Raw genomic sequence first — 11,949 nt, 5'->3', positions numbered from 1 at the left:
ATGGAAACATGGAGTTGTGGAACGGAGGTCCCACACCCACATGTGGGTGATAAAAATTGGGAGAGATATCTCAGGAGTGAAGAATCCAAGCTTCACACCACACCTTCAAGTTCAGAGTCCCAGTGCCAGGAAGTTAAGTTCCATTAACTTCTGGCTGTACAAAACAGTGGGGTTTGGGGTGGAGGAATAAACTGTGGGATTCCCAGGCATTTCCTCTTAAAAGGCCTGAAATGGACGTAAGACTTATGCAGACTCATTCCATCTGGGCTCTAGCAATGGGGCAGCAGCTTGAAGGACAACAGAGGCATACGGGGAGAAACAGAAGTGTCTGGCATCAGGGTGAGTGCCGGGGCATAGCCTCCTCTTGGCCAAAATCCTAGAGGCCAGGCAGCAGCCATAGTTCCTGTTCTGAGCCCTCCCCCACACAGAGCCACAGAGTGGAGACACCATATCAGATTCCATCCACCTGGGTCACATGGGTTGCTCTGCCCTGGTGATTACCTAAGGCTTCACCCCGTCCAACCAACAGGTATACTGTTCTACAGTAGACCACACTACTAAGACTGGGAGCCAAAGCAGCTCTACCTGATACAAGTATCCTCCACATAACACGTATAACACAGTGCATCTATAACATGGTTTCACTCTTAACACGGTATGACTGTAGAAGATATCCAGTAATTGCTGGTAGAAGGAGAAACTGATGAAGCAATTTTGGTGGAAATGACATCTGGAATGCGCTAAGATAACTTAGGGGATGACAGCACTGATGAAAATGAAAGAGTTTAACAGTTTATTCTAAAAAGTGTAAAGAAAGGCCTAGACTTAGCCTAACAGTTAAAGTCATATTCCTTAAGTGAATATCCTTGCACTGAAAGGAGCATAAAGTTTAGGAGAGAACTTCAGAAGTGTTTAGCACCGTATAACAAAATTTATAAAGATCCCTCAACTAAAAGCAAGCAATCTAAAATAACAGGTTTTTTTTTGCAAAAAGTAAAGCATAAAAATCATGATAATGAAAAAGAAAGTTCAGAGGATGAGGATATTTTGTCAAAAAGAAAACACATTCAGTTAATGGAGCTTAGTAGTGATGACGAAGAAAACATTACTTAATTCATATTAATATGTAATACCTTTTTAAAATAATTTTTTATTTTCCAATTACTATTGATTTAGAATGTTATATTAGTTTCAGGTGTACAACTCAGTTATTAGACATTTATATAACTTACAAAGTGATCACCCCAACAAATCTAGTACCCTTATGACACCTCCATAGTTATTGCAATATTATTGACTATTTTCCCTCTGCTATACTCTACATCTACCAATTTGTACTTCTTTTTTCCCATTTATATTTTTATTTTAAGTATATTTTATTGATTATGTTGTTACAGTAGTCCTAATTTTTTTCCCCTTTGCTCCCCTCTGCCCAGTACCACCTTTCCTTTCAGCAATCCTACCACCTTTAGTTAAAGTCCATGGGTCATACATATAGGTTCTTTGGCTTCACCCTTTCCTATATTATTCTTAACTTCCCCTTGTCTATTTTTTACCAACCAATTATGCTTCTTAATCCCTGCACCATTTCTCCATTTCTTTCCCTTCCCCCTTCCAGCTGATAACACTGCAAATGATCCCCATACCTATCATTCTGTTCCTATTCTGATTTTCTTAGTTGGATTTTGTTTTTATTTGTTAGATTCAGTTGTTGATAGTTATGAGTTTGTTTTCATTTTAATGTTCATGATTTTGATCTTCTTTTTCTTAAGTAAGTCCCTTTAACAAATATATTTCTCAATTATAAAAATACAATAGTATGTTTTGTTAATTTTTGGAACCTACCCCCCCCCCTTTTGTACTAGTTCTTTGTTTTGTATAACATGGCATTTATTAGGAACCTAACAACTGTGTTATACAGGGGTTATCTGTACATTGGAACAAGCACAGGGAGGCAAAGACAGATGGCTCAAATGAAAGAACAGAACAAAACTCAAGAAAAGGAACTAAGCAAAATGGAGATAAGCAGTCTGTCAGATGTAGAGTTCAAAACACTGGTTATTAGAATGCTCAAGAACTCATTGGGTACTTCAATAGCATAAAAAAGATCCAAGCAGAAAAGAAGTTTGCACTAAGTGAAATAAAGAAAAATTTACAGGGAATCAAATGTGGAGTGGATGAAGCTGAGAATCAAACCAATGATTTGGAACATCAGGAAATAAAAAAAAAATTCAATCAGAACAGCAAGAAGAAAGAAAAATTCGAAAAATAAGAGTAGACTAAGGAGCCACTGGAACAACTACAAACATACCAACATTCAAATCATAGACGTGCCAGTGGGAGAAGAGGAAGAGCAAGAAATTGAAAGCTTATTTGAAAAATAATGAAAGAAAACTTCCCTAATTTGATAAAGGAAATAGATTAGTACAGGAAGCACAGAGAATCCCAAACAAGATGGACCCAAAGAGGACCACACCAAGATACATCATAATCAGAATGCCAAAAGTTAAAGAGAGAATCTTAAAAGCAGCAAGAGAAAAGCAGAGTTCCTATAAAGAGTTCTCATAAGACTGTCAGCTGATTTATCAAAAGAAATTCTGCAGGCAGGAAAGGACTGGCAAGAAGCATTCAGGTGATGAAAAGCAAGGATCTACAACCTAAATTACTCTGTCTGGCAAAGCTATCATTTAGAATTAAAGGGGAAATGAAGTGCTTCCCAGACAAGGTAAAGCTAAAGGAGTTCATCATCACCAAGCCATTATTATGTGAAATGCTAAAGGGAAGTACATAAGAAAAAGAAGAATAAAATTATGAACATTGAAATGGCAATAAATTCACAGCTATCAACAATTAAATCTAAAAAACAGACTGAACAAGCAAAGCAGAAACAGAATCATAGCTATGGAGATCATTTGGCAGATTATCAGTTGGGAGGGGGAAAGGTAAGAATGGGGGTAAAGGTGCAGGGATTAAGTACAAATTGGTAAATTCAGAATAGACAGGGGAATATTAAGAACAGCATGGGAAATGAAGTACTCAAAGAACTTACATGCATGACCCATGGAACTAAGAGGGGGATTGCGGAAGGGAATGGTGAGTACTGGGTGGAGGGAGGAAAAAGGGAAAAAATTGGGACAACTCTAATAAAAAAATTAATAATTATATAAAGAGACAAAAACAATAATTACAGAAGAAATATACAAGTTTAACATAGACAATAAAGATATTGAAATTGTTAAATATTTTGCTTACTTTGTTTCAGTCTTCAATTTTAACGGAGACTGCATCCAAGATAATGACTAAATCTCTGAAGATATTTTAGAGGAGTTAGCTTTTGAGCTGCAACTTGTCAATAGATCACTTCTGTCAGGCAGGAACCTTTGGGGCAGAATTTTAATGAGTGGAAATAACTGTGTTCAACCATAATTTGGTCTTCCAGTGCCAAAAGTATTGTGACAAACATCATTAAGGCAAAGTCTCTAATCACTTGTATACATTTGTTATAATCTCAAAACATTTAAGAGTGAGAATGTATATTAAGATCTGATGAGCTACACCGAAGTGAATAAAGTTGTTAATTTTCTATGTAGGCAAATAAAATGAATTTACCTGGGAAAGGTAATTCTGCAAATGGAATTATGAATTGTTAGAATTTTAAGGAACCAGAGAAATCCCATGGTTTAAAATCCTATTCTTTGGTAAGAAAATCTCCAAGCCTATGACCGAATTTCAGTCTTACATTCTTACTCCTCTTACCTTGAATAGCTTTTTTTTTTCTTTTCCAGTAAATGTAACTGATTTGAAGTCACCATGCAGTTTTCTGCAAACTTCATGCTGTTTTATGACTCCATATCTCTAACAAACTGACCCTTTAGAATATAGTAGTAAGATGGAGGCAGAGGCTTTCTAGCTAAAATCATAAAATTTGACTAGCAATATATTCAGCACATACCCACAAATGTCACCCAATGAATTAAATGTCACAGAGATTGTGACTGTCTTCTCTCACTTCCTCTTAATTACTCTTCTCACCTATAATGGCAAACTTTTATAAAAAGTAGGGGAAGATTTATTTTGCTGACCAATATAATAAACATGGAGATCCTTATTTGACTAATATTTCCCAGGAACCATTCCAGAAAAATAATGTCTCCTTCTCCTCCCCAGAGATTTGTTTACCATCCAGCATAAAGAGGCCTGTTTTTCTCATTTGAGGAGTGAACAGGTAGGTCACTAGCAGCTCTAGGTATCATCAGCATTTCCTAATTTCTGAGCTTGTCTCTGTATTGCACCAACTACATGTGCAGGTACCATCTGCCCCTTACTGTATCTCTGGAGGGAGGTTAAGAACTTAGGAAACCAATACAAGCTACTGCCCTGGATGCTACTTTTAGTATGCATTATTACTGGTCTTTGTCTTTGAGTTAGGGTTCTCATATTTTCTCAGTACATATTGTTCAAGTTGACCCCTGAACAATACAGGTGTGAACAGTGTGGGTCCACTTACATGCAGATTTTTTTTTGATAAGTTCTTTTATCTTTTTTTTTTAATTTTATTTTTATTGTTTTTCTGTTACAATTGTCCCACTTTTTTCCCTCATTGCTACCCCCCCACCCAGCCCACCCCTTCTCCCATGGTCAATCCCAACCCTGTTGTCCATGTTCATGGGTTATTTATATTAGTTCTTTTGCTAAACCCTTACCCTACTTACCCCCTTCCCTCCCTCCCCCCTCCCCCCGATAACTGTTACTCTGTTTCTTGTTCAATTTTGTTCATTTGTTTGTGTTGTTCTTTAGTCTCCTGTATTGGGTGATAGCATATGGTATTTTTCTTTCATTGCCTGGCTTATTTCGCTAACCATAATTCTCTCTAGTTCCATCCATGTTGTCACAAATGGCAGGAGTTCCTTCTTTCTTTCTGCTACATAGTATTCCATTGTGTAAATGTACCACAGTCTTTTGATCCACTCATCTACAGATGGGCACTTGGGTTGTTTCCAGCACTTGGCTACTGTAAACAGTGCTGCTATGAGCATAGGGGTGCATAAATTCTTTTGAATTAGGGTTTCAGGATTCTTCAGTTATAATCCTAGTATGGAAAACAATATGAAATTTCCTCAAAAAACTAAAAATGGAACTGCCTTTTGAACCAGCAATTCCACTACATGCAGATTTAAAAAAAATAAATATAGTGGAAAATTTTTTTAAGGTTTTCTTACTACTACAAGGCAGCCGTATCAATTATACTAGGCTACTATAAAACAATCATATTGCTACTTTTTCATTATCAGTGCGTGAGTTTTTTATACCCATAAATAAATATGAATTTCTTTTTCACAATTGCTAATCTAGTGTTAGTAATACTTATAACATCTACAGTGTTTTTTATCATATAAGACAATATTGATGTAGGTGCTGAGAGATGATTCATATTGTAAACAGATCATCTAAACTGATCTTATCAATAAATACAGTACAGTGCTGTAAAGGTATGTTCTTCCTCGTGACTTCTTAAGAAACTTTCTTTTCTATGGCTTACTTTATTACAAAAATACATTGTATAACACATATAACATACAGAGTATGTGTAAATCAAGTTATTGATAAGGCTTCTGGTCAATAGTAGGCTATTAGTTAAGATAGGGGGGTCAAAAATATACATGGATTTTTTACTGCATGGGGGGTCAGCACCTCTAACTCCCACGTTGTCCAAGGGTCAATTGTATATGTATAAACATCATGGTAGGCTCACATGTTAACTTGCAAGTAAGGCAAAATCTCAGATCCTTCACAGTTTTTAATTTACTACCTTTAGGATGCTTTCCAGATCCTTCCAGATGTGATCTTTAAGCCCTCTAGGATCTTTGATGTTCTTTAATTTTGTTGTTATTGTTAGTATACTCACATTGAACTTCCCAAAAGTAAGGTACTGGAAGGCAGAATTATGGTGATGGTAAATGCCTCTTTTGTTTTGTCCTTGCACGCATGTTCTGGTCCTTAGGAAACACTCAATAAATACTGAGTTTTATTAGTATAAATTGAACTATACTTCAAAATGTTTATGAAAAGTCTGAAATTTTCTCCTACTTTGCTTTTGCCTCATTTTCACTTTTCTTCATTTTAAGTATCCCAATGTCATATTTATATCCAGTACTATTCCCCCAATACATTAAAAATTTCAAGAGCAAGGAATTCTGTATTTAGTAACATTTGTTTCAAAAGACTCATGTCTGCTGCATCTGCTCTTGTTTTAAATCAGTTAATAGTTTTTCATCCCAATCAATATTTCCTGATGTAGCTATAATGGGGAGCTATTTTATCATATCTTATATCTAAACAGGTTAAATATATATATTTTTAAAATGTTATATTTTACTCATTGTCTACATACTTTTTAAAGGTGTGATGTGAATAAAAATCATCTTATAAACAAATATGTTGCTATGAAAGGGACTGAGTGGAGTGTCTGGAAGGGTTAATACAATATTCGTTGACTTCAAATGTTTTAGTAGTAACATTTGACCAGTACAGTTTGCTTTATATAAAAGATTATATCATCAAATGCATCATTATACCCCTTGTTCAGATGTGCACTAGGCTGAATAGACTCTGAAAATACATATATTATATATTTGTATTTAGCAGTATTATAATTTCCTTTCAAGATACTTTTTCTTCTGTTTCATTTTTAAAGAAAACATTAAATGTATGTTTGACCTCCTGCTGTTTAAATAGACTATGTAATCAAAACTTCAAACCACTATAGGTATATTGAAAGAAAATCTGTAATGAACCTTTAATCTTTATTTCACCTATGAAATTCCATTCAAAATTCTATAACTGTTTCATGCAAAATGAATTCAGCATTCAGTAAACGTATTTTCAATAATTATTTAGTTTTTCATAAGCAATATTTCAGTTTGCTTTTTTATATTAGTTCCACACATGATAATCAAAAGGCACACGCATTTGTGCTTATGTGTAGTTGACTACTGAGGGTGTGTTTTTGAGTTATAGTATGGTAGAGTGTGTATGTGGCTGTGATATACAAGGTCTGTCCAGAAAACATCCAGCCATTGTTAATATAATGAGATTAGTTTGTGTGACATCAATGTAACCTGGCAGCCAAGGAGAATGGACTGGAATGCACATGTGTGAACAATGAGGACTTCACTGTACTAGTCAGTAGGGGCAGTAGGCACCGTTGAGTGAGCACATATGTACTGTGTGGCCGTCACATTCAAAATGACTGAGTAGAACAACAAATCTACATCAAATTTTGCATTAAGCTTAAATATTCCTCTGTGGAAACTATTCAGATGTTGCAGTAGGCTGCAGCTACAGGCAACTGGTGATCGGCAGCTTCATCATAACAATGCACACACTCATGCATCACATTTCATGCAGTTTTATCATTAACACATCATGGGCTTTCATTTATTTAAAATAACAACCAGATATAAATTATTAAATTTGGGTAAGAACATATAGTCATACACAACTTAATGTGATTTAACTTACTATAATTATAATAATAATTTATAAAAATACTTTTGATATGAAAAGTTATTACCTTATCTACCTGTTGTCCTCTATGATATTCTTCTTTGTTTTACTTTAATGACAATATACAGATTTGAGCCTCCTCTAAATTAATTTTCCCCTGGACTGCCCTTGGCTTGGACTACATTGCCACATCCCATTATGGTATGTATCACTACACTCAGCATAGATCTCTTTGTCCAGTGGCCATCATCCAACATGACAGGTTCCCAAACCCCTACCTAACCCAAAGTTCTCTCTCTGCCTATCAATGGCTATTCTATTAATAGTATTCAAACATTTTCTAGGTTTGGAACCTTTAACTGTATCCTATCCTCTCTCTTAATTGAAATTTGTGTTCGACAAAGGGAACTCTTTATTCTGTGTTCCTTTTGAGTGGACTTTTTTTTTTTTTTTTCAGTCACATCATAAGACTTGGAGAGGCCGCTAGCGTTCTCTTAGTCTTCTGATCCATGGATACAGTATAAGTGAAAACTTTACAGTTTCCTTTCCTTCCAATACTTTACTTCTGAAACAGGATGTGCAAATTTTCCCACACAGTAAGCAATTCTCTGACACCAGCTGTATCTCATACAATTTGACTGAATTCTGACACTGTCTATCTGGCGCTAACATCAGATCCCATGGGTTAAAAACTCAATCTCACAGTTCTGACCCTACTTCAGATGCCAGTCACAAATATTGGTTGTCACCTGTGCTTCTGATTCACCAGCCATAAAATCAGAAGCCCCATGACTTCCTATTCTGGTTCATGAATTTGCTGGCATGGCTCAAAGAACTCAGGAAAACAGTTTACTTACTGGGTAACCAGTTTATCATATAAGGATGTAACTCAGGAACAGCTAAATGAAAGAGATGCAGAGAGTAAAGTCTGTGGGAAGGGATGCAGAGCTTCCATACCTTCTGTGGTTGTACTACCATCCTAGCACCTCCATGTGTTCAACAACCTGGACATTCTCCTAACCCTATTAGTTCAGGATTTTTTAGGGAGTATTCATTACATAGGCACACTTGACTAAATTATTGACCATTGGTGACTGGACACATTCACCAGCCTCTCTCCCCTCTCTAGAGATTGCAGTTCAGGAGTGGGGCTAAAAGTTCTAACCCTTTAATCACATGGTTGGTTCCCTTGACACCCAGCCTTCATCCTGAGGGGCTTCCAAATGTTACCACCTCATTAATATAAACTCAAGTGTGGTTGAAAGGGGCTGGTTGTGAGTAACAAAAGACACCTTTATTGAAATTTCCAGGGTTTTAGGTGCTCTGTGTCAGGAACAAAGACCAAATACATATTTTTTTATAAGTCACAATATCACACATGGTATGTTAATCCATTTATTTCTGTCTTCTTTGATTTCAGCAATATTGAATAGTTTTCAGCACTGATCTTGTATATCTCTTGTCAAATTTACTGCTCAGTGTTTCAAATTTTGAAGCTACTGTAAGTGGTGTTGGTTTTTAATTTTTATTTTTGATTGTTTTTAATTTATAGAAGTACAGTGAATTTTCTTAATCTTATATCCTGCAATCTTGTGAAATTCACTTATTAGATTAGTAGCTTTTTTGTAGATTCTGTAGAATTTTCTACATGAGTATTCATTTTGATTGCAAATTAAGAACATTTTATTTCTTCCTTTTCAATTGGATAACATTAATTTCTTTGTCATTTCTTCTGCACTGGCAAGACAATCTAGTACATTGTTAAATAATAATGGTGACAGCAAGCATCCTGCCTTGTTCTTGTTCTCAAGAGGAAGTATTCAGTCTTTCATATTTAAGTAGCTGTAGATTTTTCAATGATATATTTTGTCAGTTGAAAAAATTCTCTTATATTGTCTTTCCTTCAGCTATTGATATCACCATCGAGTTTATCTTTTCAATTTTATTTTTACATAAAATGAATTACATTGTTTGATTTTCAAATATTAAACTATTTTTGGTATAAGCCTCATTTGAAAATTGATCTGTATTTTTGTTTCTGGTATGTGTTTGTCTAATTTTGAAATCAATGTGGTCTTGACCTCAAAAAATAAATTTTGGATTATTCATTTCTTTTCCATTTTCTGTAAGAATTTATGTAAAATTGTGCTTTGTTTTTTTCCTTAAATATTTGCTACAATTTATCAGTGAATTCATCAGGATGTGGGGTTTTCTTTGTAAGAAGGTTTTAACTATAATTTTACTTTCTTTAATAGATGTTAAATTCATTTTCTCCTGTGGGCTTTGGTAGTTTTTCTTTCAAGAAATATGCCTATTTAAGTTTTGAATTTATTTGCATAAAGTTGTTCCTATTGTCCTTTTTTATGTCTTCCCTCTTTGTTTAGTCAGGCTTGAGGTTCATCAGTTGTTGTTGTTATTTTTCAATAGGCTAATTTTTTTTTGATTCATTCACTTATTCCGTTCTTTTTGTTGTCAAATTACTCTATTTTTCTCTGAAATGCTTTTATTTTATTTTTTACTATATTGCTTGCTCTCTGTTTTCTGGTTCTTGGCTTAGAAACTGAGGTCATTGACTGGAGGCTTTTTCTTCTTTTCTAATGTGGACAATTTATGTATAATTATCCATCTAAGTTCAGCTTTATTTGCATACTTCAAATTCAATATGTTGTTTTCATTTCCATTCAGTTTAAAATACTTTTTTATTCTGCTGTTGATTTCTTTATTGGTCCATTGATTGTGAAGGTTTTCTAGAGATTTTGTTGATTGCTAATTTTAATATAATGTGGTCAGAGAACATACTCTGAATAACTTTAATTCTTTTAAATACATGGAGTTGTATTTTTATGGCTTGGAATATGTCTATATTTTAAATGTTTCATGTGCAGTTGAAAATATTGTGTATTGTGCAGTTGTTTAGTGGAGTTGTCTATAAATGTCAGTTAGATAAACTTTATTGATAGTGTTCTTTATATCCTTATTATATCCTGTTAATTTATACAATTATTGAGAGAGAGTGTGTGTAAATCTCTGACATTTTGGTAGAATTTGCCAGTGAAACCACTTGTCTTGGACTTTTCTTTGTGGGAATGTTTTTGATTACTAAAGTAATGTTCCTATTTGTATTTTATTTAGATTTTCTGTGTCTTTTTGTACATGACAAATCACTTCTCCTTTTTGCTTTTGCTATTCTCTCTTTGTCTTTGGTTTTCTACAGTTTGACTATGGTGTGTCTTAATGCGATTTTTTTTTTACAATGTTCTTATTGCTTTTATGGAAAAGAAACATTTTTGTGTGTCCTCACTTTGCTATTTTTGGTAACAAAACTTCCCTGCCTTAAATTTTAAAAGGGACACTTTTATCCCACCTGGTGATCAGCAATGATGCAACTAAGAAACTGAATGTGTCTATTCTGGAGGTCAGTATGATGAAGTCATTTTTAAAAATGACTGTTGGTAATTAGACTGATGTTATTATTTCCATGTGCACATGTCTTCGCATCTATCTCTCAATTGGACCAGAACTTAAGCAAGGCACATGGTGTCATTTACCAGCCTACTCATACTGCAGCAGTAGGTTAGACAAACACTATGAAATTGTTTCAGACTAAAGGCAAGGACCCTGATCATGCCTCAATACATTTTGTAGGAAACAAATTAGCAAGAACTCAGTGAGAGCGCCTCTCTTCAGTCTTACGCCAAACGCTATCCATAATTTAATCAAATTCTCCTTCATGTACAGATTACTTACTAAGATGTTTAAGTACAAACTAATATCTAAATTGTCTGACATATATATTTTATCTACATTAATAATTAAGCAGTTGAACTAATAATTTTCTTTTTTCAAGGACAATTTACGTTTATTTACCGATGACACATTAAACATACTTCAAACATAACAGAAGTTAGAAGCCATTTCTTCCCAAAAGATGAAAGTGGTTTGTAAACAGTGACATGAGCATCATCTCCTGCTGAGGCCCTGGCTGTGGGCAAACAGCTGCTGGGGGCACCTGGTCCTTCTGGCCTTGATGGAGGCCTCTGGGGAACTGGATCTTGTACTTCTGCTTGATGTGTTCCACAGCTTCACCTGGTTGATGTGATTGGAGATTGCATCCTTGAGTTGACTGAAGGCAGGCAGGAGGAACTGGGTGTCCACGGCGATGGTGGGGGTGAGGGTGGAGGTTCTGTGGGACAGAAGGGAGTACAACCTCCCAGTTAATGTCAGAGACTCCATGTTTCTCCACTCAATAGTTTCCTTATCTCTAATTATGTCATACGTTATATCTTTAAAAAAGAGATGTGTTTTGGAAAAAATAAACAGAATTTAAATTTTTTTAGTTTTTTAGCATGAGAAGTCACAGAAAGTTAGTGAGCCTTCAGTTAATATTTATTGATTAGGGATACATAAACTTTACTAAATTTTGATATATCAAACATGGTATAC

At 34.9% G+C, this 11,949-nt stretch overlaps 1 pseudogene; it reads right to left on the bottom strand.

Moving 5' to 3' along the window:
• Positions 1-11,410: 11,410 nt before the first annotated feature.
• Positions 11,411-11,739, bottom strand: LOC149999372 (cytochrome b-c1 complex subunit 9 pseudogene; annotated as a pseudogene).
• Positions 11,740-11,949: the final 210 nt, after the last annotated feature.

This window comes from Furipterus horrens, unplaced genomic scaffold (genome assembly GCF_987537825.1).
Source record: "Furipterus horrens unplaced genomic scaffold, mFurHor1.1.pri manual_scaffold_10, whole genome shotgun sequence".
Lineage (NCBI taxonomy): Eukaryota > Metazoa > Chordata > Mammalia > Chiroptera > Furipteridae > Furipterus > Furipterus horrens.
Note: the sequence above shows the minus strand (reverse complement) of the source record. Positions and strands in the feature narration are given on the sequence as shown.